The sequence below is a fragment of the Carettochelys insculpta genome, chromosome 13, assembly GCF_033958435.1.
Source record: "Carettochelys insculpta isolate YL-2023 chromosome 13, ASM3395843v1, whole genome shotgun sequence".
Lineage (NCBI taxonomy): Eukaryota > Metazoa > Chordata > Testudines > Carettochelyidae > Carettochelys > Carettochelys insculpta.
In genome coordinates, this window is record NC_134149.1 from 1,223,893 (window position 1) to 1,250,067 (window position 26,175).

Sequence of the window (26,175 nt, forward strand, 5' to 3'; positions counted from 1 at the left end):
TCTCAGCCACATTCATTCGGCTATGAGGGCTTAAGCATCTCCACAGCTGGCCTGATGCCATTGCTGCTCACTTACTATTGTAAGGAATGTGCCAGCAGGAGCTCAGTACTGCTGAATGATTTGGAGAATGTGTTCTTTAGAGATCATTTTCATGAAAATGCAAAGGTGTGCATATCTAATGTCTTGTAAACAAAGCCTGATGAAAAGCAGATGAAGGAATGAGGTTTTGTCTGTTGTAAAAAAACATGTTGTAAAGTCACAAACTATGGTATCACCCAGTGTAAGAATAGTGAAGTCTCACCAGTGCTTGAAGTTGTTATGGGAGTAGAGGGCAGTAGTCACTGCTGTATAAGGTAAGGATTGCACAGGGCTCCCTCCATCTAAGCTTTGTGAAGTGGAAGCGGGGAGGGGTAGTGGTTGAACTGGCTGGGAGCCTTTTGGCTATACAGCTGGAAGACTGGTAACAGAGAGTAAGCCGTGCTAGTCTATACACTATCAAAACAAAAAGCGGTCAAGTAGCACTTTAAAGACTAGCAAAATAGTTTATTAGGTGAGCTGTCGTGGGACAGACCCACTTCTTCAGACCATATCCAGACCAGAACAGACTCAATATTTAAGACACAGAGAACCAAAAACAGTAAGCAAGGAGGACAAATCAGAAAGAGATTATCAAGGTGAGCAAATCAGAGAGTGGAGGGGTGGGGGGGAAGATCAAGAGTTAGATTGAGTTAAGTATGCAGACGAGCCCCTATAGTGACTCAGAAAGTTCACATCCCGATTTAAACCATGTGTTAGTGTTCTGAATTTGAATATAAATGTCAATTCGTCCATTTCCCTTTCTACAGAGGAGCGATAATTTCTTTTCAGTAACACATACCTTGAGGTCACTGACAGAATGGCCCATTCCATTAAAATGTTGACTGACTGGTTTGTGGATCTGGAGTGTTTTAATGTCTGTTTTGTGCCCGTTGACCCTTGTCTAAGGGAGTTAGAAGTCTGTCCAATATACAAAGCATCTGGGCATTATTGACACATGATGGCATATATGATGTTAGTAGAGGAGCATGAGAAAGTGCCTGTGATTCTGTGAGTAACCTGGTTAGGTCCAGTGATGGTATTTCCAGAGAAGATATGTGGACTAGTTCTCCCTGACACTGTTCAAAGATAGCTCTAAAGCTGGGTCTGTAGTTATTTTGTGAGAATCCTCTTTGATGGATACTGAGGTGCTGTGGCTAGGCCCAGAACTGAATGCCACTATGAGCTGAAATCACTGAGCTGAAGCCACAGAGAGCTGGAATCACAGGGTTGTGCCTACAGCAAAACCCACAAGACAGCAGGCAAACAGCTGGCAGAGCACGGTGGACAGGTGGCTGGCAGGAGTAAGTGGCGGGTGGCTGGTGAGAGAAACAGCAGGTGGATGGCAGGAGTGACCAGCAGGTGGTGAGTGGGGCAGCTGGCAGGGGCAAGTGGAACCCTGGACCAGCACAAAAGTGGCATTGCCTCAGGCTCAGTGAGGAAGTGCATCAGGGTGATGTGTCAGGGCCTGCACAGACTGGACAGAGTTGTAAGGGGGGTATGGAGAAAGTTTGGGTGTGTGGATTGGATCCTCACAGTATTGGACTGTATCAGAGGGGTAGCCGTGTTAGTCTGGATCTGTAACAGCAACAAAGGGTCCTGTGGCACCTTATAGACTAACAGAAAAGTTTTGAGCATGAGCTTTCGTGAGCACAGACTCACTTCATCAGATGCCGGTCTTGGAAATCTGCAGGGCTACTGTGTGGTTTGTTCACGATGGTGTGGCTGGTCTGGTTAGGTCCTGTAATGCAACACCATCGTGGGTTCATTCAGCTGCACATCTACCAATATGATTTATGCCATCATGTGCCAGCAATGCCCCTTTGCTATATACATCGGACAAACTGGACAGTCTCTACGTAAAAGAATAAAGGCACACAAATCAGATATCAGAAATGACAATATACAAAAACCCGTAGGAGAGCACTTCAATCTCCCAGGCCACACAGTAGCAGACTTAAAAGTAGCTATCTTACAGCAAAGAAATTTCAGGACCAGACTCCAAAGAGAAATTTCTGAGCTACAATTCATCTGCAAATTTGACGCCCTCAGCTCTGGCTTAAACAAAGACTGTGAATGGCTGGCTAAATACAGAAGCAGCTTTCCCTCCCTTGGTGTTCAGACCTCCAGATCAACTGCTAGTAGTAAGCCTTGCCCTTGCTGACTGAGCTAACCTTGTTATCCCACCCTTGCTCTGGCTTATTTATACCTGGCCCTGCAGATTTCCAAGACCAGCATCTGATGAAGTGAGTCTGTGCTCACGAAAGCTCATGCTCAAAACTTTTCTGTTAGTATTGGACTGGTGATCCTGAGAGGCAAAGGACACTACTCAATCCATTTGAGCTGGGACACTTACCTGAGGGTTGGTTATGAGCTCTGGGTGTGGGATTTCCCAAGCTTATGCCATAAGACTTTTCTGCCTCTTTCATTAGAAGTTTCTTTTCTACACTCAGACTCTGTGCTTGTGAGTGGAGAAGCATTGCCTCTCCGAGGCGCTGAAGGGTATGTGAATTTCCCAGGCAACTGGGTGGGGATTCGAGCTGGTTCCATATGAGATGGATGAAAAGGAACCCCTAGATGTTGAACCCAGCTCTGGTTGCTGCCGACTCCTTCTGGCAGAAAGGTTACACTATTATATGTGACCTTGGCAGATTTATTAGGTTTCCACTGTTGACAACTTGGAGGAAATCTACAGAACAGCAGCACAAATGATTAAGGAGTTGGAGGAATGGTGGTATGAGGAAAAATTACATTAATTGTCTATTGGTTTGAGCTAAATGACAACATGCTAACTCTCTACATGTATTATAGGGTAAAAATTCCAATGTGGAAAGGAATTGTAAGAGATGGATAAGGTGGGGTCCAAGGAAACAATGTAATAACTTAAGGAGAGGACCATTTAATTCATCAGGAAATATTACCCTGTTACAGGCTTAGAAAATCAGAATCTAAATTTTTTAAAAAATTAGTAACGTTACAAGAAATCTACTTGACAAAGTCCCTTTTAATCTCAAACATTAATGATCATAGCTATGGACTCAAGGAAGTCTTCAGGTAATATGTAGGGTTAATTAAAACTGATATTTTGCAGAACATCTCTTTATTTTGTTCCCCGTACTTAGAAGGTTGCATACTACATGCTTACAAACATCAGAGAGAAAAACTTTGTAGTACCAGTATCAGAGAAGTGTTAGTCTGTATTCAGCGAGAAGTGCTATGGCCCCTTATAGACTTAACAGATATTTTGGAGCATAAGCTTTTGTGGGCAAAAGGGATCCTGCTGTTAAACCAACTGAATTTAGTTCTATTATTTCAGCGGCAGCAGGGCAGGGAGCTACAGAGGAGTCACTGGTGGGGGTGTTCAGAGCTGCAGTGGCTCTATTCGGGCCCCAAGAGAGAGCAGTCTGGCCTCAGAGCAGGAAACTAGAGGGAGTGGTTCTACATCCTCTCTTCCCTGCCCACCTGTGTCTTGCAGATTGGCTGGCTCCCACCAGGTCGCTCCCCCCCTTCACTTGGTGCAGGTCAGCAGATCTGGGGACTGAGAGGTGAGGGGAAGGCAGAATGGGTGCAGGGGGAAGGAGAAGAGAATTGGCCCTTGTGTCCTGCCTCTGCTGCGGGCAAAAAGTGCCCTCCAGACAACGTTTGACCGCAGAGCTTACCTCAGGCAGCCTCCCTACTCTACTGGCAGTGCACAGGGCAGGGAGGAAGTAAGGCACACTGCTGCCACCTGACAGGCAGGCAGGAGGCTGCTGCCGGGTCTTGTCCAGAGCAGCTGCTGTGTCTGTGTGCCACTGCTCCTGGAGTGTGGGAACTCATGCTGCCTTGAACCATCAGTTCCTGGGACACCCAGCAGGCTGGCACTTAGGCTCTGGCTGGGAGACCAGGTGTGACATTGAGCGCTACCTTTAGGGAATTTGCTGCTCAGTTCCCCCTCCTCAACATGGAGGGTTGATGTGAACATTGCTCCTTCCTGCTTAAGAGCCTATTCCCAGGCTCAGCATTTTCCTTGTCCTCACTTGCTCTCCAATCCAGGGGTGAAAGTAACTTCAAATGTCTAATGGTACAAATCATTGTGTGTGTGCTGTTCTTAACATAGGGGTTACAGAAAGTATGGTTTGATATTATTTATTAAGGACTGTCTCATATTCATATGCATTGTGGCTCTTGAAGGATTGATTTTTATAACTGAATTTGAAAAAAAGGTTGTTCTTGCCATTTTGGTCGCAGACCCCTAACCTAGCGGGAGCTACTTTTAGGTGGGTGCATAACTGGTCAGATAACTATTTCTAGAGAGTAGTTATCAATGTTTCACAGTCATGGGGTAAAGGTGTAACTAGTGGGATTCCACGGGGATCAATTCTGGGTCCAGTTTTGTTCAATATCTTCATCAATGATGTGGGTAATGGCATAGATGCAAACTTTGTGGATGATACCAAGCTCGGGGCAGGAGGGCTGCAAGTGCTTAGAGGATGGTATTATAATTCAAGATGATCTGGAGAAACTGGAGAAATGGTCTCAGGTAAATAGGACACAGTTAAATAAGGAGAAATGCAAAGTAGTTCACATAGGAAGGAACAATCAGTTTCATATATACAAAATAGGAAATGAATGTTTGAGAAAGGAGTATGGATAAAAGGGACTTAGGGGTCATAGTGTACTACAAGCTAAATATGAGTCAATAGAGTAATACTGTTGCAAGAAAAGCAAACGTCATTCTGGGATGTATTCGCAGGAGTGTTGTAAGCAGGACACAAGAAGTAGTGCCCCACTCCATACTGGTTAGGCCTCAGCTGAAGGACTATGTCCATTTCTGGTCATTACATTTTAGGAAATCTGTGGACAAATTGGAAAAAAGCAAGAGAATGGCAACATATGATTGAAGGTCTAGAAAACATGACCCATGAAGACAGAATGAAACAAATGGGGTTGTTTAGACTAAAATGAGAAGACTCAAAGGGGACATATTAACAGCTTTCATATTCCTAAAAAGTTGCAAGAAGGAGGGAGAAAAATGATTCTTCTTAATCTCTGAGGGTAATAGCTATCAACACAGCACAATATGAAGCTTCAGGGCAGTAGATGAGTCCAGAAGATGCTGCAAGAGAGGTCTGCAGGTTGGCAGGTGAGGTTGGGGGAGAGACCCAGCCTCAAATATTGGTGGAGCTGGGGTCTTGGTTCAGGAATAGACCTGGATCCTGGGCACCATAGGCCCATACAACTGACTGCCCTGGACTGTCTGAACTGTTGGGAAGATTTTTCTATTTCCATAGCTAATCAGCCTCTCCAAGAGGCTCTAGCTAGGTCAGCAGAAGAATTCTTCCTTTAGCCTAGTGCTACCTACAGTAGTTGTTAGGTCAGCATAGCAGAGCTGCTAAGGGTTGATTTGATTTTCACGTCCCTGAGTGATAGGTGCTGGGTTGACGTAACATTTTAGTTTAGACCAGGCCTGTTTCCTTCTCTATAAAGTTGGAATGGTAATACTGTTATTCTGAGGGGTATTGATGACTGCTTAGGTCACATACCTCTTGAGTTTGAGGTGTAAGTGTACACTGCACTTAACATGAGTATCAGAATGTGTTAGGTAAAAGTCCCTTGCCTAAGATAAAATGGGGTTTTGAACCCATTTAGGAGTTAGGACTGAATGGGCATAGGGGTTTTCTGGGCATCGGAAGGAGGAGGCAGATCAAACACAAGCTGGTGAGGACACACATGATAGAGAGACAGAGGCATAAAGCAAGAAAGCCAGGCAGTAGCCTGTGAGCACAGCATGACCTAAGAGAAGCCAGTAAGAACTTTTTGGACCTTTGGCTTAAAGAGACTTTGGAGTACAAGCTAAAAGAGTTGATCCTCTTGTTATTGGTTTCTCCTGTTTGGAGAGGCAGAAAAATTCCTGGAAAATGAATAAAATTATAACAAAGAAACCATCAGACTCCATAAATTTCTTCTTCCAACTGAAAGCTTTGCGACCGGGAGCTTGCGAACAGGGTGAGTGCTAACAGGAGGGAGTTTTGAGGCTCTCCTGGAGGAGGAGAAGGAAGGAGCAAACTAAAGCACCTTGGGGTAAGTGGCTGCTTGTGTTTTGGGGTTCTGGGCTTGTTTGTTTGTTTGTTTGTTTGGAGTGCTGAGCTGAGTGTTTGTTTGAAAGGCCGTGTGCTCAGGCAGGCAGTTGGAAGCTGAGAGTCCTGATTAGGTTTGAATCGAAACACCGTGTGCTGATTGGCTGAGCTGTAGGCAGAGGGAGGAGCTATCAGGGAGGCCGAGCACTTAAACCCTGCTAGTAAGCGACCAGGGAGCTTTGCGACCGGGTGCTTGCGAACAGGAGGGAGTTTTGAGAGGGGACTTTAGAGGGGGAGCTTGGAGGGAGCCAGTGACTTCTGTTGCCCTTAAACTTAAATCCTTTATAACAACCTCTATCTGAAACATTTAATTAAACCCTCATATATAATTGGAGTAAGAAATGGAGGCAGAAGCCCAGCAGTAGAGTGGGGGCTATCCTGTTTATTGTGTCGAGTGCAATATGTATGACTACCTACCCTGTGGGCGGGTGGCGTATGTGTGCGCTCGATGCAAGGAGCTCCTGGCCCTCAGAGACTGAGTGCGTGCTTTGGAGGCCAGGGTGGCTGAACTGGAGGAGCTAAGGAAGGCAGGGGTGTTTGTTGATGAGACTTTCCGGGACATAGTAGGGCTGTCCCACCTCCAGTCTGACAGTCCTGATGCTGTTACGGAGGATGAAAGGCTCAGGGAAGGAGAGCAGTCAATGGGAGCAGAGGGAAACCATCCCGTAGTTGAGACCCTCCTTCCAGAGGGTGCTATGGTATCCTCTCGCGCCAAGGATACTTCTCCGGGGGAGGGAGCGCCAGCTGTTAGGAAGAAGCAGGTTTTAGTAGTGGGGGATTCGATCATTAGAAATATAGGTAGTTGGGTTTGTGATGACCGGGAGAACTGTATGGTGACTTGCCTGCCTGGTGCGAAGGTTGCGGATCTCTCGAGGCATCTAGACAGACTTATGGGCAGTGTTGGGGAGGAGCCGGTGGTCGTGGTACATGTCGGTACCAATGACATAGGGAAGGTGTTAGCCGATGGCCAAGGATGTTTGGTGAGGTGCCAGCTATGCCCGTTTTATACCATCCGTGACTTTAACTGCTAGAGCTCAGAGCTCCTTCGCAGTGGGCAGTCAACGCTGACTGACGGGTGCCCCAATGGCAGCACTAAGAGCCTTTCCACACCCGTGACTTTAACTGCTAGAGCTCAGAGCTCCTTCGCAGTGGGCAGTCAGGATTGACTGACAGGCGCCCCAAGAGTTTGCCCCGTGGAGGCGGCACAACTCAACGCTAGGCTCTTAGTACTCTCACCTAATGGCCAGGCTTTATAGCCAAAACGGCTGAGGTTCTTTAATTGTGTTGGCTGCTTTACAGTACACCAGAGAAACAAGTCAGGCTTATGCACAAATGGTTACCAAAATTTATTAAACTAGATTCTAATCATGTGGTTACAAAATTGCTAGTGCCTACTTATTTAAATGTATAGATGTTACATACACACAAACAAGTTACAAAGCTGAAGCCACAATCCCAAAGAAAGAAAACAAAGTATAGAGCTCTATGTCAAAATATGTGTACACTAAAGATAGGAGATCAGGTGTGGGTGCTTCTTACCCTCCTTGCATCTCTCGATTCCAGCGGTGCCAAGCCAGGATCGGTCACTCAATTCCGCGGAAAGACGAATAAGGGACAAGGCTCAGGGACCCTCTTAGCTGCAGAAGCCTTGGGAGGCTGTCACTTATCTGACCAGCAGATAGATAGTGAAAAGCACTCAAAAATCATGGTGCTGTAGGTCCCATACTTATACCTCTGTACTCCTTTATTCTCTTTCTCCTTTCTTATGCCAAATTGGGGCTGGACTGTCTGGGTGACGCCAGCTCTCGCAAGAGTAGTTTACACTTGCAAGGGAGAGAAACAATAAGTTTCGACTACTGGACATTCTTTTATTAGGGTAAATATTTTCCCACCTAGGATGTGGGTGTGTGTGCATCACGTTATTTAGTAGGGGCTAAGAGCCATGTCTGTCACAGCTTCTCTGTCTGCTGTGAGCCTAATCGTTGTATATGTTCCCAGAGGCACATTGCAGCAGCACACCTGTGCTTCTCACAGCTTCAAAGGCTGTGCTGGAATTTATGTTAAGTGCCGTGTTGTTTTGGCTCCCTTGTGTTCCCAGCAATGCTGGTCTGAGAGGGGGCTGGCTGTCTGGCTACAGAAGGGTAGAAGAGATGTTCTGGAGGCCAAATTTAGGTTACTAGGAAAGAGACTGAAATCCAGAACATCTATGGTGGCATTCTCTGAAATGCTTCCAGTTCCATGCGCAGGGCCAGATAGACAGGCAGAACTTCAGAGTCTCAATGCATGGATCAGACGATGGTGTAGGGAAGAGGGGTTTAGATTTATTAGAAGCTGGGGATACTTTTGGGGTAGGGGGAGCCTATACAGGAATGATGGGCTCCACCTAAATCAAGGTGGATCCAGACTGCTGGCATTAAACATTAAAAAGGTTGTAGAGCAGTTTTTAAACTAAGAGGTGGGGGAAAGCAGATTGGTGCGGGGGAGCACCTGGATCGGACGGAGACTTCTCTTACACGAGGCTCCATAGATAGGGATTCCCTAGAAGTTAGTCAGATAGGGAACATGGGAAATAATATATGGGCAAGATCAGATGTGAAACAATCGCATTAAAAAAAATCCAACGCATCTGTGAAAGGCGGACATATAAATAGTGGTAGTTTTTTAAAGTGCTTTTACACAAATGCTAGGAGTCTGTCTAATAAGATGGGTGAACTGGAGTACCTCATATCAAAGGAGGAAGTTGACATAATAGGCATCACAGAAACATGGTGGAATGAGGACAATCAGTGGGACGCTATCATACCGGGATATAAATTATATCAGAAAGACAGAACAGGTTCGTGCGGGTGGTGGAGTGATACTATATGTGAAGGATTATATAGAATCAAATGAAGCAAAACTCCTAAGGGAATCAAAATGTTCCATAGAATCATTATGGATAACAATTCATTCCTGTAATATGAATATGGCATTAGGAATATATTACCGACCACCTAACCAGGACAGTGATAGCGATGCTGAAATGTTAAGGGAGATTAGAGAGGCTATCACAATAAAAAACACAGTAATAATAGGAGATTTCAATTATCCCCATATTGATTGGGTACATGTCACCTCAGGACGGGATTCAGAGATTAAATTTCTTGATGCCTTAAATGACTGCTTCTTGGAGCAGCTAGTACAGGAACCCACAAGGGGAGAGTCAATTCTCGATCTAGTCCTCACTGGAACGCAGGATCTGATCCAAGAGGTAACTTACTGGACCGGTTGGAAATAGTGACCACAATATAATAACTTTTAATATTCCTGTGTTGGGAAGAACACCGCAGTGGTCAAACACTCCGGCATTTAATTTCAAAAAGGAGAGTTACACTAAAATGAGGAAGCTAGTTAAACAGAAACTAAAAGGTAGAGTAACTAAACTAAAATCCCTGGAAGCTGCATGGAAACTGTTTAAAGACACCATACTAGAGGCCCAACTTAAATGTATACCCCAAATAAAAAAACACAGTAAGAGACCTAACAAAGAACCACCATGGCTAAACAGCCATGTGAAAAAGGCAGTGAGAGAGAAAAGGGCAGCTTTTAAAAAGTGGAAGTCAAATCCTAGTGAGGAAAATAGAAAGGAACATAAACACTCCCAAATTAAGTGTCATAATGTAGTAAGAAAAGCCAAAAAAGATTTTGAGGAACAGCTAGCCAAAAATTCAAAAAAGGATAGTAAAATGTTTTTTAAATACATTAGAAGCAGGAAGCCCGCTAAAAGAGCAGTGGGGCCCTTGGACGATAAAGATATAAAAGGAGCGATCAAGGAAGACAGTGCCATTGCAGAGCGATTAAATGATTTCTTTGCTTCAGTTTTCACGGCTGAGGATGTTACAGAGGTTCCTAAATCTGAGCCAGCCTTTTTAGGTGACAAATCTGAGGAACTCTCCCAGATTGAAGTGACATTAGAGGAGGTTTTGGAGTTAATTGATAAGCTGAATAGTAACAAGTCTCCAGGACCAGACGGTATTCACTCAAGGGTTCTGAAAGAACTCAAATGTGAAATTGCGGAGTTATTAACAGTGGTTTATAACCTATCCTTTAAATCCGCTTCGGTACCCAATGACTGGAAGACGGCCAATATAACGCCAATATTGAAAAAAGGCTCTAGAGGAGACCCTGGCACTTATAGACCGATAAGTGTAACATCAGTACCAGGCAAATTAGTAGAAACACTAGTAAAGAATAAAATTGCAAGGCATGTAGAAGAGCACGAATTGTTGGGCAAAGGTCAGCATGGTTTCTGCAGAGGGAAGTCGTGTCTAACTAATCTATTAGAATTCTTTGAAGGGGTTAATAAACATGCGGACAAGGGGCACCCAGTGGACATAATATACCTAGATTTCCAGAAAGCCTTTGACACGGTCCCACACCAAAGGCTTTTATGTAAATTAGGCGGTCATGGGATAGGAGGAAAGATCCTTTCATGGATCGGGAATTGGTTAAAAGACAGAAAACAAAGGGTGGGAATAAATGGTAAATTTTCACAATGGAGGGCGTTAACTAGTGGTGTTCCCCAGGGGTCAGTCCTGGGACTGATCCTGTTCAACTTGTTCATCAATGATCTAGAAAATGAGGTAAGCAGTGAGGTTGCAAAGTTTGCAGATGACACCAAGTTGTTCAGGACAGTCAAAACCAAAAGGGATTGTGAAGAACTACAAAAAGATCTCAGCAAACTGAGTGATTGGGTAGCAAAATGGCAAATGAAATTTAATGTGGGTAAGTGTAAGGTAATGCACATTGGAAAAAATAACCCAAATTACACGTACAACATGATGGGGTCAAATTTAGCTACGACAGATCAGGAAAGGGATCTTGGAGTTATAGTGGATAGTTCTCTGACATCCACGCAGTGTGCAGCGGCAGTTAGTAAAGCAAATAGGATGTTAGGAATTATTAAAAAAGGGATCGATAATAAGACAAAAGATATCATACTTCCCCTATATAAAACTATGGTATGCCCACATCTTGAGTACTGTGCACAGATGTGGTCTCCTCACCTCAAAAAAGATATATTGGCATTAGAAAAGGTTCAGAAAAGGGCGACTAAGATGATTAGGGATTTGGAATGGGTCCCATATGGGGAGAGGCTAGAGAGACTGGGACTTTTCAGTCTGGAAAAGAGGCGATTGAGGGGCGATATGATAGAGGTATGTAAAATCATGAATGGTGTGGAGAAAGTGAATATAGAAAAATTATTTACCTTTTTCCATAATACAAGAACTAGGGGACACCAGATGAAATTGATGGGTAGTAGGTTCAAAACTAATAAAAGGAAATTTTTCTTCACACAGCGCACAGTCAACCTGTGGAACTCCTTGCTGGAGGAGGCTGTGAAGGCCAGGACTCTATTAGGGTTTAAAAAAGAGCTCGATAAATTTTTGCAGGTTAGGTCCATAAATGGCTATTAGCCAGGGGTAAATTATGGTGCCCTAGCCTTCAGTACAAGGGCAGGAGATGGATGTCAGGAGATAAATCACTTGATGATTGTCTTCTGTTCTCCTTCTCTGGGGCACCTGGTATTGGCCACTGTCGGCAGACGGGATACTGGGCTGGATGGACCTTTGGTCTGACCCAGTATGGCCGTTCTTATGTTCTTATGAAACATCTCCAAGGCCCAAAAATTTGACCAGCCGCTCTGATCAAAAAGGCATAGTAATATGTATCCACCTCAAATCATGTTTATGAAGCTTTATTAACTAATCTGAGTAGATGATTTTGATCTCCTTGGATAAAAGATGCAAAAGAAGGAGAAACCAATAGAATGAAACAGAAATAACTTATCTGAAGAAGTGAGTTAACTCATGAAAGCTCATGCTCTAAACTTTTCTGTTAGTCTATAAGGTGCCACAGGACCCTTCGTTGCTGCTAGAAATAACTTAGTGCAGTTCAGATCTGGGGATTTAGAAGGCAAATTAAATCCTGTCTCTTCTCAGATAATGGTGAATGCAGTATATGGTTGTGAGTTCTATCTTGTTATAGTTGTCTTGCTACAGGATAATCATATCAGGTTCTGAAGTTCAGGAATGAATGCAGTTACTTTTACACAGTCCTCTGTAAGGACCCCTTGATCAAAGTGTTAAATCTAAAGAGTATCATTTTATTTTTACAATATGACATGCAGAAGCATTGGCAGATGGTAGAGCTTGCTTTTGAGACAGTTTGCACAGCTGACATGTCTTACCCTATTTCTGTTGATTTCATTCCTGTGATGTGCCCTGTCTGCAGTCTCATGGATATTATTAAAGGGTATTATCTTCTGAAATGCTGTGATATCAGTCAGAGGATCTTTTATCGTGTGACCATTTATTTTAGATAATATTTTCCTCTATGTGCCCTATATAACTGGCTCTTACAATAAATGGTATGGAAAAGGTAAGTATGGGCTCACTGCTTAGCCCAGAAGGCCGACTGTGTTCTTCTCATGTCTCTTAGTCCATATAATCCTGATTTTTCGTTTTAAATCACAGCCAGAGCTATGAGATTGGGAAGATGGATAAAAAGTATTCTACTGGCCAAGAAATGCAGGTAAGAAATAAGCATACAGAAACTTTTGAATTACTCACAGACTAATAGCAGAATGTCATTAATGGCCATCCTGCACTGCAGCCTCCACTGTCTCTGCCAGTCTTGGACTTAACCTCACAGCTCTGCTACCTCTTATGCATTCTGATCTTTAGCAATTACTGCTATTTTAGTCTGTAAGGGCTTGTCTACACTAGCTCCCTACTTTGAAGGGAGCATGTTAAGTAGGGTGTTGGGAGTTTATTAATGAAGTGCATATGCAGCACTTCATTAAGCAAATTCCCCATAGCATTCTGGGTATGCTTGCTGGTCTTTGACATCATCTTTCCACATTGGCATTTTCCTCATTCCCGTCTTGTGCTAAGCAAATGTCCATTTTTCCCAATGAAAGGAAGGAAAATTAGGGCATCCACACAGATGGCAAAAAAGTTTACACAAATGTCTGGCTTATGTAGCTGAATTCTCAATTGGCGATCCCATGGTCGCATCTGATCCCTGAAAATATGCCTATCCCTGAAAATAATACAGGGACCCTAACTGTATTCTCCAAGTTAGAAGAAAGAAGATTGAAAAGATTTTTTGACTGAATTGAAAATAATACAGGCACCTCGAAAATCATGAAAAAAGAGAAGAGAAGAAATTTTTTCAGAAAATAGAGTTGCTGATGGGAGAGTCTTTTTGGCTTTCCGGTGCAGTATAATGCTTCTGTGCAACAAATGTGTTCTCAAATGGCCATCCACTGAGTGTCCCACCTTCTGTCATTGCATGTAATCCCTGAAAATACACAGGGGTCCAGACTATATTCTAAAGGTAGAAGAAAGAGGATAGAAAAGTGTAGGAAAAAAGAATTTTTGGCTTTCCCCTACATTACACTGCTACTGGGGAGAGTCTTTGGCTTTCTGGTGTACTATAATGCTTCTGTGCAACAATTGTGTTCTCAACTGGCCATCTACTGAGTGTCCCACTTTCCATCATTGCATGTAATCCCTGAAACAAATACAGGGGCCCGGACTATATTCTAAAGTTAGAAGAAAGAGGATAGAAAAGTGTAGGAAAAAAGAATTTTTGACTTTCCCCTTCACTACACAGATATTGACAACACGGGTGATGTCAGTGAACTATCATACACTGAACTTATAACACAAACAAGGGTCTCGACTAGATCCCTCAGCCCATGTTTCTGAGGGAGTCAAAGCATGAAGACAGATAGCAAATATTAACAAAAAGACTTTATAACTGGAATATAAAACCAGAAGGAGTCTGCAATGGACAGCAAGCTCCCAAAAATATTTTTGGTGGGGTGTCGGGGGGGTTCTTTTGTCTGCGGCAGCTGAAGTAGTCCCCTCAACTATCTTAGCTGTAGGGGAGACTTTCCCATGGAGGCACCAAGCCCCCATGTATCTTAGCTGCTGGGGTAGACTTTCCCAGAGCGGCTGCAAGCCCCTGAATATCTTAGCTACAGGGGAACACTTTCCCCCCACCCAGCAGCAGCAAACCTCGCAGTATCTTAGCTGCCGGGGGAGACTTTCCCATGGCGGCTGCAAATCTCCAAATCTCTTTCCAGTCCTTAGAGCCCTAAATGTGCTTAATCTATGACATGGTGTTGCCTGGCAGCATGATCAGCAGCGAATGGCAGGCACATCCTTTTACTGGGTTGGGGGCTACCCACTTGATGTGGCAGAGTGTGGGAAAGACCCGGACTGCATAGCACCTGTGGTAGAGGGGGGAAGGTTCGTGCGCAAGTGTAAACAGCTGAGAAAAAGTTTCTTGGTCTCTTATGCAAGTGCGACCCCCACAACAGCCTTGTTGCCACGTGGTATGGTGGGGCAATGGCTGGCGCTAGGCAGCGCAAAAAAAATAAGTGTAGCTACAGAACCACAAACTTCCTGCAGGGGCTATTTGTATTGGATAGATGCACTCACAGCGCAAATAGCAAAGAAAGAAAAACATTTCTCAGGGTCTCATACAAACATGAGCCCACAGCCACAGGCTTGCTGCTCCCACTTTGAAATTCACAGTCTTCCTGTTACTGGAGAGCAGCAGTCAGAGCAGTGTGGGGCATTGTGGGTTACATACAGAATACCTTTGGAGGCTAATTAATTTGATTTTAAGATGTGATGCTTCCACACTGGCCTTCATTGAACCTCTGAATTCAGGCTTGATGCTATGCCCGTCAGGTAACTGTGATTTTGTAATCTCGACGTTAGTGCTCCCTAAATGGAGCTATTTACAGTGAAGACAGTCACATGGTGATATCAAGCTAACTGCCCCTTAAATTTGAATTTATCTCAAAGTGTAGATGCACCCTTTAGTGTAGGCCCCACAGGGACTAAGACTTGGGTCCGGGTATACCCTGTTCCCTGGGGTTCAAATTATATTGCAGTTGTAGTTGGTTTGTGCCGGTGACTAACTCCCATTGCAACTTTTGCAGTGCTTTGGAGAGTCACACAGAAGTCGTAAGTGCCACATTTGCAAATTCTTCAAGCCTCATTCCAGAAAGGAGAGGGACGTTTGTCTCAGGGTTCTCCTAATGAGATTTGCTTTAGCTCTGGTGCTTGAACACTAGAACTCAGCACTGAGCAACAATACGTTGGAGTGCAGCATCCTGCCTGTGACATCAGCTTCCCAGCTCCACACAAGCCTAGGCAAGGCAAGGGCAAATTTCCAGGGCCTAAGAAGGACAGGCCCAGAACCTTGATGCCCGTGCACTCACCTGCTGTAGCTCATCAGATGTCTCAGGCCCTTTTGGAGAGCAGCTCCCGCTCTTGTTCCCAGACCTGGTCTCAGAGCAGTGTTGAACAGCTCCAAATACCATTTATGCTGGAGGCTATGCAGGTGGCCCAGGACATCTTAAGAAATCTAGTGTTGCTCACCCTTGTAGTTTTGGTGCCTAAAGGAAAGCTGGTCTCCACAGAGGTGCCACTCCTTCTCAGATGGAATGTTGAGGGCCAAACCTGTTCACAGTGAGAGCCACAGAGCCCACAGCCTGGCTCAGACCCTAGTCTAGCTTAAGGCCAGAGAGAAAATCAGGCAGGCTCTCTGAGACTTTGGTGTGGATCTCCCGAAGCAAGCATCCCTCTACTAGAGGTGTTATGCTCAGGTACTCCAACTGATCTGAGGGCTGTTCAATGGACAGGTCCCTGGTGCAGCACCATTCACAATGCCAGTATTGTTCCCTGACTTTCAACTCCCAGTAGCATATCTGTGAGGAGTGAGTGAATTGGAGGTCCAGCTCTGGTTCATGCACCACTCTTTGGCTGATGGCACCGATCCTGCAGTTGCTCTCAAACCCACGAAGAGCCATCAGGCCACCATCACTCATGCTGCAGATCCCCTAGCTGATGACACTCCCTGAAGGGCCGTTCTTGTCATTCCTCTATGTCCAGAGTATAGGTATCAGTGACAAGCATTCAGTCTTGCACTGATGCCAGCTCTCGTTCCTTGTCTGCTGGCACCACACACTCTTTCAGCCCAACCTCAGACCTAGCCTTGGTGCATGCAGTGCACACACCTCATCTCATGCTTCTGATACCACAGAGGGACCCCATACAACTCAGTGGCTGCAGGCCTGGCTGCCTCAGTGGTAGCTCTTGAAACCTTGGAGGTTTTGTGTCCTGTCCCAGGTACGTGTTTGGTAGCTGGTACATCAATCACACTATTGGTCACCTCTGCCACTGCTGAACACCTTCCGGCACGCAGAGCTTTGAAGGCTCCCCCACCCCACAGGTGGAGCAGGCAGTAGAGATGCAAATTTCAGCCTCCCTCATCCTGAGGAGGTTTCCACGGTGCAGGCCTCCTCTTCCTTTTCTCTAGACAAGGCCATCATGGTGCCTGTTGGTGTCCCAGACAATGCTCAGGTCTACCAGGAACTCTTTAAGAGGGTGTCCACCAACTTAAACCTACTGGTAGAGGAACTCAAGGAGTCCAAGGATACCCTCTTTTGGGTGTTGGGTCAAGCAGCTCAGGCCAGGGCAGTCTGACCCCTCCACGACTGAATGCCCAGGATTTCCCTGGTTCTGTGTCAAGTGGTCTCCTCCGTTTCCCCTATATCTAAACAGGTGGAGTACAAAGACTTCTTCCCGGTGAAGGGAAATGAGTGACTTTACTCCCATCATGCCCCCAACTCCCTGGTCATGGTGGTCATAAACCATTGGGAGATGCAAGGCCAGCCCAGGTCGACCCCCAGAAAATAGAGAACACAGAGCACTAGAACTGGAAGGGAGCTCAAGAGGTCGTCAAGTCCAGTTCTCTGCCCTCTTGGCAGGACCAAACACCATCTAGATCATCCCTGATAGGCGTCTGTATAACCTGCTCTTAAATATCTCCATTGATGGAGATTCCACAACCTCCCTAGGTAACTTATTCCAGTGTTTAACCACCCTGACAGTTAGGAAGTTTTTCCTAATGTCTAATTTAGGACTCCCTTGGTGCAGTTTAAGCCCATTGCTCTTTGTCCTATCCTCAGAGGCCAAAGAGAACAATTTTTCTTCCTCCTCCTTGTAACCCTCTTTGAGGTACTTGAAAACCACTATCACGTCCCCTCTAAATTTTCGCATTTTAAATTAAACAAGCCCAGTTCTTTCAGTCTTTCCTCATAGCTCATTTTCTCTAGACCTTTAATCATTCTTGTTGCTCTTCTCTGGACCTTTTCCAATTTCTCCACATCTTTCTTGGAATGTGGTGTCCAGAACTGGACACAGTACTCCAGCTGAGACTGGAGCTGCGTCTACACGTGCACGCTACTTCGAAGTAGCGGCAGTAACTTCGAAATAGCGCCCGTCACGTCTACACGTGTTGGGCGCTATTTCGAAGTTGAAATCGACGTTAGGCGGCGAGACGTCGAAGTCGCTAACCCCATGAGGGGATGGGAATAGCGCCCTACTTCGACGTTCAACATCGAAGTAGGGACGTGTAGACGATCCGCGTCCCGCAACATCGAAATAGCGGGGTCCTCCATGGCGGCCATCAGCTGGGGGGTTGAGAGATACTCTCTCTCCAGCCCTTGCGGGGCTCTGTGGTCACCGTGGGCAGCAGCCCTTAGCCCAGGGCTTCTGGCTGCTGCTGCTGCAGCTGGGGGTCCGTGCTGCATATACAGGGTCTGCAACTAGTTGTTGGCTCTGTGTATCTTGCACTGTTTAATGAAAGTGTGTCTGGGAGGGGCCCTTTAAGGGAGCGACTTGCTGTTGAGTCCGCCCCGTGACCCTGTCTGCAGCTGTGCCTGGCTCCCTTATTTCGATGTGTGCTACTTTGCCGTGTAGACGTTCCCTCGCTGTGCCTATTTCGATGTTGGGCTGAGCAACGTCGAAGTTGAACATCGACGTTGCCAGCCCTGGAGGACGTGTAGACGTTATTCATCGAAATAGCCTATTTCGATGTCGCAACATCGAAATAAGCTATTTCGAAGTTGGGTGCACGTGTAGACGTAGCCCTAATGAGCTATGAGTAGAGTGGAAGAATGACTTCTTGTGTCTTGCTCACAACACTCCTGTTAATACATCCCAGAATCATGTTTGGTTTTTTGGCAACAGCATAAAGACTCAGAGACTGGACTTACTTGGGCAAAAGCTTTTTTCATCCTCCAGCCTACAACTCCAAGTGGCAAATCATTAAGCCCTCATAGACTGCTACAAGCTAAACATGTGTCAAGCTGTCACCAGGTTGGAGTCACTTCTCCTGGAGGATTCAAAGGAGGAGTTTCAGGGCCCTGGTGGAAGAGGAGGCAACAGATGCTCAAGCAGCAATCTAGGCTGCCTTGGATGTAGTGGCTCATCCCATGGCTTCCACCGTGTCATTGTATAGGGCATGCTGTCTGCTTCTCACCAGCCTGTCTTCTGAAACACAATTATCTCTGTAGGCTCTCCCCTTCAGTGGGCTGGCATTGTTTGGGGGAAAAGACAGACACGAAGCTGCACAGGTTGAAGGACTCCTGCATCTCACTCCCCACCCTCAATCTGTTTGTCCTGAGGCTGATACATAAGAAATTAAAGTCTCAAATCCTGTCTTCTCCTCTTTCCTAACCTTGGCAGGAATGAGGGCAGAGCAACTATAAGGGGTTCAGGAAGAGACAGTCGAAGCTGACTCTTCTGCATAACCCGACTCCTCCCATCCTAAGATTACCTCCAAGTGCCCTCTTTGAGGATATGGTTAAGGGTGACGTGCCTCCCACCAGTTGCACCCTTTCTTCCCAGTCTTATCTATGTCTGTCTGTCTGGTGGTGCTACATTTGTTCAAGGATTTCTCTTAAACTGTAAGAGCTATGACCACAAAATTTGTTATGCAGCTTCCTTGTACCCTAACTTAAACCAAACTCAGGGTTTGGTTGTGCCCAGAAAGTGGGAAATGCCTGAAATTCCAGGATTTTCCAAAGCATGGAAAGGAAGGGTCAGGAGGAGGAGGGAGGTGAAAGGGAAGGGCACAGACAGGAGGGACTCAGTACAGTAAACCCTCGCTTTATGCATCTTCAGGATGAAGATGTGTGGCTGTCAGCCTGCCTAACTTCCCACAGCTGCAGGCAGTTAGGCGGCTAAGACCCACTTTCCCCTGCCTTCCCAGAGCAGCGCTAGGCACCACTCTGGGAAAGTAGGGGAAGGCTTTTAGTTCACCTAGCTGCCTGCTGCTGCGGGCAGCCAGGTGGGCTAAAACCCCCTTCCCAGAGTGGTGCTGCTGTGAAGCTGACAGTGGCCCCACTCTGGGAAGGTAGGGAGAAGGGTTTTAGGCCTGCTAGCTGCCCGCTGCTGCAGGGAGCTGGGTGGGGGGCATGGCTAAAACTCCCTTGTCTCCCCCCTTTCCAGGATCAGTCCCCCTGCCCTGTGGCCCCCGCTCAGCCTCAATCTGCGCATGGGACTCCCAGCCCCCGGCGCACTACAGCCCCACATGGGTCTCAGGCTCCTGTCCACGTTGTAGCATACCGGGCTTGGGCTCCAGCCCTGTGCCCACCACCTGGCAGACACTGCTCCAGTCTCCGCAGACCTGGCTCAACTCCACCCTCCTGCAGCCCTAACCCACCCCAGGCTTAACCTCCCCAGTCCCAACCCACTGCCCAGGCCCCCTGACTTACCCGAAATTTGGGGTACGTAAGGGTTGCCTGGAATGCAACCCTCACGTATCCCAATGAACTACTATACAGAGATTGGCCACTGGAGGCAGCTGCAGCTCGGAGAGAGAGGCCAGCAGGGCTGGGGCTCCACAATTTTGCCTGTCACAAAGGCTGGGTACGTGACTTTCCTGCCCCAAACCCAGACCCTGTCCTTCCTCTGTGAAGAGCCTACAGTTTGCAGAGGGGACTGATGGAGGGGGCACAGCTTGTGGGCCATGGGAGGGAATCTTGGAGGCCAGGAGTAGCCCTCAGAACCTCACCCCACCCAGACAGCTTGCAGGCTATGAGGGACTGCTGGGTTGGGAACAGCTGCAGAGGGGTGATAGCCTTTGTAGTAGCCTGGCCCTTCCAAGACAACCTGAAGGCTGAGGGGCATCTGGAGAAGGGGGTAGCCCCTGGAGCCTGGGCCTCCTGACAGCTTGCAGACCATGGCAGTACCAGCTGGAGAAGGGGCAGCCCATTGAAGCCTGCCCCTCCCCCACAGCTTGGAGGCTCCAGGAAGCAGGTGGATGCGAGACAGCCCCCAGAGTCTGCCCCACCAGACAGCCAGCATACCACGGGGATGGTAGTACAGTAAACTCTTTCATGTCCGGCAGCCCCAGGCCGGGGAGGTTGCTGGATAGTTAAATATTTTGGCTAATGGAGAGCTGTACCTAGCAATGTGTAACTCTTACGAAAAACAAGGTTAGATATTAAGAAACAAACAAAAATGTATGAGGAATACTTTATTTACCAAGAACAGTAGTACTGCACACTGTACGCTTATAGTGTATTTATTTGTATTTACTTTCACCATACTGTACTTATGGAAAATGTAACTAAAATTTGCTTATGGTTAAAATGCCGGTTATTTGAGAATTCCGGATGATAGAATGACTGATAAGACAGAGTTTATTTAGCTGGGCGGGGGGGGAGGCAGCTGGAGAAGGGGCAGCCCCTGCAGCCTAGCCCTGTTCAGACAGCCTCCAGACTGCAGTGGGAAGATGGGGTAGCGGGGGTAGGGCGGGGGAGGACAGTCTCCAGACAGCCTGCGGAGCATGGGAGGGAGATCTGGAGGCTGGAATCAGCTCCTGGTGCTTGGCCCTACCTGGACAGCCTGCCAGCCGTGGGGAGGCAGCTGGAGGCCAGGATCAGCCTGCAGAGTGTTGCCCTGCTCCCAACAGGCTGTAGGACAGGGTGGCCACGACTTCAAGCAAAAACCCTCAGAGAAGCTGCAGGGCTGGGGCGTAGCAGCAGGCTGGGGTCTGTGCCAAAGTGGAGTTCGTGAGGATTTTATTCCCCTGATTATGTCGCATGTGCTTCCTACTGTCCTGTAGTAGCACCAGGGGAGTGCCTCAGTTTCTCTAGGCACAGCATCAGTGCATAGGTTGTGATGCGAGTTTCAGTGTGATGACTTCCTACATTTATGCAATGGGCCTCCATACCATTTGTAACCTAGACAACCAGGTGATGCTTTACTTCCCCTGGAAACCGGACAAAAGAGGATGCAGGGGCCTGTCTGGTTTGAATTGGAACTGGGCAGTTGGGTAGGGGAGTCTTGGCTGACTTGAGTGGGAGGAAGGAGGGCCAGGACCCCAGCTCGGGAGCCCCCTCTAGATCCCCTCTCCCTAAGATGGATTGTACTGACTGCTTCTTGTTCCTGTGCTGACAAGTCTGTTCTGTGTCTTCATCAACCTTTTGTTCTGCCTGCTGAATGAGAGTCACATCTGACCACTGGTGCAGTGCAAGGTCTGGTGATCCCCAAACTCCATGACAGGGGCTGCCCCCACAGCACTGCCCTCCAACAGGCTGAAGGCCATGGGATGCAGCTGGAGGCCAGTGCCAGCCCACAGAGCCCCAGCCCCCACCCAACAAATGTCCAGCCCCACTTCGTTTCCTCCCAGGAGGAGTTTCTGGTGGGGAGCACAGCCTCGGCCTCTTCAGGAGGAGCTGACATCGTAGCAGCATCACCCTCACCACTGTGGAATAATGGGGAGCAGAACTGTACTCAGCTGTCGCAAATGAGGGGGTCACCCTTATCTGAAAGAATTTTGTTAAGCTAGGACCTTGAATGCCAGACCCCTTTGAAAGTAAGAGTACTAATGTGATTTGTAGTCCAATGCCAGCCAAAATTCATCACTTCGAGCAACACCGTTCTCTTGGCAAAGTAGGTATGTTGATATAAATATAGCTTGCTCTTCCTAACTAGATGTCAGTGGAGAACTTATTCTGTCACTGCTTATATTTCATTTGAGTTTAATTGTTCACTTTTCTTTTCTTTTTAGGCTAAGGTGCTGCGTTTATTAGCCACTGTCTACTTGGAGTGGGATTGCAAACAGTATCAAGACAAGGCTCTCAGAGCTATAAGTCTGGCTAACGAGGTTGTAATTTACTGTGATGTCTAAGCAGAGTGGATTGGTTTAAGTCACCAATTTTAATCATGATTTAAATCAGCAAGCAGGAAACCTTAATCGAAATAATTTGTTTTGATCTTGTTTTGCATCTGAGATTTTAAAATATATTCCTAAAGAAAGATTGGTTATAACTAAACATGATACTAAATATGGCGTTTATGCTAAATTTGGTGGTTCTTTGAGTGCTTGTTCATATTGATTCTGATTAGGTGTGTGCAGGCTGAGTGCATGGATGTTGGGAACTTTTCTCCTAGTAGCATTCACTGGGGCAGCCAGGGAGCCCGCTGGAGTGTCACCAGTGTAGCATGCTATATATGACCCTGCTGACTTGACTCCCATTCAGTTCCTTCTGACTGTCTCTGGTGGCATTGGAACACTGTCCAGTTGTTTGCAAGTGCAGCTAGACTAGCTGTTCTAGTTTTAGTAGTTGGTTTTCTTAGTCGTTTGTTTATCCTCCCTTATGTTCCCTGGGGGTCTTCTCAATCAGTGAGCAGGAGCACCAGGGCCAGCAGGTACCAGCACCTGAGACCAAGTGCCTGAAACTTTTTGGCATGATGGTTTCTATGCTGCTGGAGGTTTGCAACTGAGCATAATAAACCAACAAGCTGTCTTCGGAAGGTATGATTTCAACACATGAAATGGAGATTACATAAAATAAAATAAATCCTGCTATCTGCGTTCCTCCTGTACCCCCTCATCCACAAGGTTCTGTTCAAAATACATCAGGACAACGCATCAGAAAACATTGCAACTCCAGCATGGAAGAGATTTTCCATCTGGTCTCTCCAAAGAGGTACCTAGCCATTAGAAGCATCCATTCCAGTTGTTCTGGGCTGCCTTTTTTATTTAAAATAACAAGGTCCGACAGTGGCATCAGTGAGGGTATAGTTGGCATTGATCTCAGCCATCCATACAGGTCCAGTGAGCCGATCTTTGCTGATATAGTGGTAGGCCATTCCCTGAAAGGTCTGGACAGATATTCTGCGGGTGGGACAGCCAATTTCCTACTGGAACCTCAATTTAATGCTGTCTAAATTAATGGGACTCTCCTTTGAGATTCTATACACCCTCTCCTTTTCCCATCTGTCTTCCATCTAGAAGGTTGTGTATCTAGTGGTTATAATATCAGCCAGAAGGGTATCTGAACTTAAGGCTTTGATTTCAGAACCACCTGATACAATAAAATATTTTATAAGGATGAAGTTCAACTTTGACCACACCCACCTTTTTGCCTAAAGTGTTTCCCCCCACCCCCCCCACACCAACCAGTTCATTTTTCTGCCATTTTTTATCCAAAGCCATGTGGGTTTGACAAAGAGCACTCACTTTGCTCTCTGATAGCATGCCTCGCTTTCTATGTGGAATGCACTAAACCTTTCAGGAAATCTACCTGTATGTTCATTTCCATTACTGACAGAATGAAGAGTCTCCCAGTAACTTCACAGAAGATTTCCTGTTGGATCACACCTTGTATTTGAGCCTCCTATAATCTTGCCAAAATTCCAGCTCCACTGTTGACTGTGCACTCCACTGCATTCCTGCTTCATGCACCTATCAAGGATATTTACAGAGCGGTGATTCGGTTTTCAGGTCATACATTATATCTCACTATGTCATTAGTCAGCACACCAGAGATGCTGCTGCTTGAGAGATGAGTGCGTCGGGTTGCAACTCACTGGTCTCTGACCCTTCACCAAGTAACTGTGTAGGAGTCACCAACTTGGAATTGACTTGAGCAATCACCCAAAGGAAAAAAGATTACTTCTCTTTCATAACTATTGTTCTTTGAGGTAGATATGTTGCTCATGTCCATTCCAAGACCCCTTTCTCCTGCCCTCAGTTGAAGTCTTCTAGCAAGAAGAAACTGTGTGTGGGAAGGGTCAGCAGGGGACTATGTATAGCACCATGATAGTGCCTCTCTGGGAGGCTCCACAGCTGGCTGATCAGGTACTGCTGGGGAAAACCTTCCAACAACTGTACACACAGCACGTGGCACATACTTGAAGCAGACAGGAACAATAAATCTCAACAACTGTTATGAGAGGTAGGAAACCATATTTTCTCTAATTTTTATGGAAGTGGATTCCAATTCCACCTCCTGTTCTATGGCTTGTGAGTCACAAAGAGTGGAATAAGAAAAAATGGTTCTTCTTCGAGTGGTCCCCGTGGGTGCTCCACAGTAGGTGTCGGGCTCGCCCTGGCGCCACAGATCTGAATTCTTCTAGCAGTTTCCTCTGGATCGCACATGTGCCGATGCGCGCCGCTCCCTCATGCGCCCTCGGTCATGTGCACAATCCGGTCCCTGCCAGTTCCTTGTCAACCGCCAACGGCTGCAGATGGAATCCGCTCCGGCTCTAACGCCTGAGACAGATAAGATAGTTAATTCTACTTGTTAGCTCGTTGTTTTTACTATTATACAAAAAAAAAAAAAAGCAGCAAGAAAGTGAAAAAAAAATAATAAAATAGTAAGAGAGAAGAGGAACGGAGGGAAGGGGAGCGGACAAAGAAGGCTGGTTAAGCCGTCCGCTACCCTGAAGGCCGTAAATGTTATTGGCATTGTAGAATGCATTGATTAGCGGCTAAGTACCCTATTAACAGTAAAGACTCACCGCGATGTCTTCCTCAGGGTTTAAGAAGTGTGAGTCATGCCGCAAGGCTATGCCAGCCTCTGATGGGCATAGTAAGTGCATTTGTTGCTTGGGGGAGTCCCATGTTACCCAGACGTGTTTGCACTGCGCTAAGCTTACAGCCAGGGCCAGGAAGGACAGAGAGATGAAGCTCAAAATGATCTTGTTTGATAAGGCCCTTCAGCCTGAGCTGCTGGAGAAGCCTCACACAGAAGGGCCCTCTGGGTCACACAAAAGGAAGGCGGCTTCTTTGACCCCCTCTGTGCAAAAGAAAAAGAAGCTGTCCCCGGCTCGATCCTTGCTGGCGGTTTCAGCGAGCAGGACGAGTGGAACACAGAGCCCTAACCGTGGGCTGATGAAAGCGGCAGCGCGGTCGCGCATGTGGCGGGGGCTGGGTCTGGGCCTCCGACTATTCAGCAGTCGGTGCCGCAGGCGCCAGTGCAGCAAGTGCCGGAATCGGCAGCGCCGCCTCACGCAGCACCGGCTCTCATGGCGCCGATGGCGCAGGGGCACCCAGCACGGGGCCCAGCGACGCCGGAGGAAGCTACCCACGCGGCACCGCTTATGACGGCACCGAGCATGGCACCGACAGCGGGGCCAAGATCCCCGGCACGGGAGGGGGTGGCGCCCACCCTGCAGGGGCAGGGGAAAGCTAGAGCCAAAACCCGGCACCTCAGTCCATCTCCAGACATGGCTGCGATGCCATTATCACCCAGCCCCGCCCCCCTGAGATATACATGCCGTGTCGCCGGGCGGCAACTCCACCGGCCTGTTTCGGACCTCCCTCTCCGTTCCTCCAACCACCTTCGCCTTGGCTCAGGCCACCTTCACCCTTTTTGGGCATGGATCCCTATGAGTACTATCACAAACCAGATTCACCATTATCAGTGTCGTCACGGAGATCCCGCTCTCCCAGACATTATAGGTACACACTCCGATCGTGGTCCAGGTCTCCATCACTGGGCCCTTGTCCATGTTGTTATGGCCGTCCTCATCCTACTGAACACTGACATCGGAGGTCTAGATCCAGGGGCAGATCCCCACCCACTCCTCGCCAATACCCCCATGTACACTCTCGCTCTGGGAGAGGAACGCAGCTGTCCCAGGGGGAATTAGGTCCAGAGTTCTGAGACTTTCCTTCACAGCCCACAAAGGAGCAAACATACCAGCGAACTCGGGAGCCAGAGGACTTGGGGGAGGTTTATCCTAGCGACTACTCCTCATCCTCCCCAGATGAGGCAGTTGTCCCCGGGGACATTTCCCCTCCGGATGACCTTAAACAATTCCAAGAGCTGTTC

The 26,175-nt window shown here is 47.0% G+C and overlaps 1 long non-coding RNA gene across 1 annotated transcript in view; it reads left to right on the top strand.

The window, feature by feature from the left end:
• LOC142020236 (uncharacterized) overlaps positions 1 to 22,242 on the top strand; it is a 39,413-nt gene extending 17,171 nt beyond the window's left edge. The window contains exons 4-5 of the long non-coding RNA XR_012647316.1: positions 12,707 to 12,764; positions 22,122 to 22,242. This is a non-coding gene — a long non-coding RNA (uncharacterized LOC142020236). The remainder of the gene's footprint in view (positions 1 to 12,706; positions 12,765 to 22,121) is intronic.
• Positions 22,243 to 26,175: the final 3,933 nt, after the last annotated feature.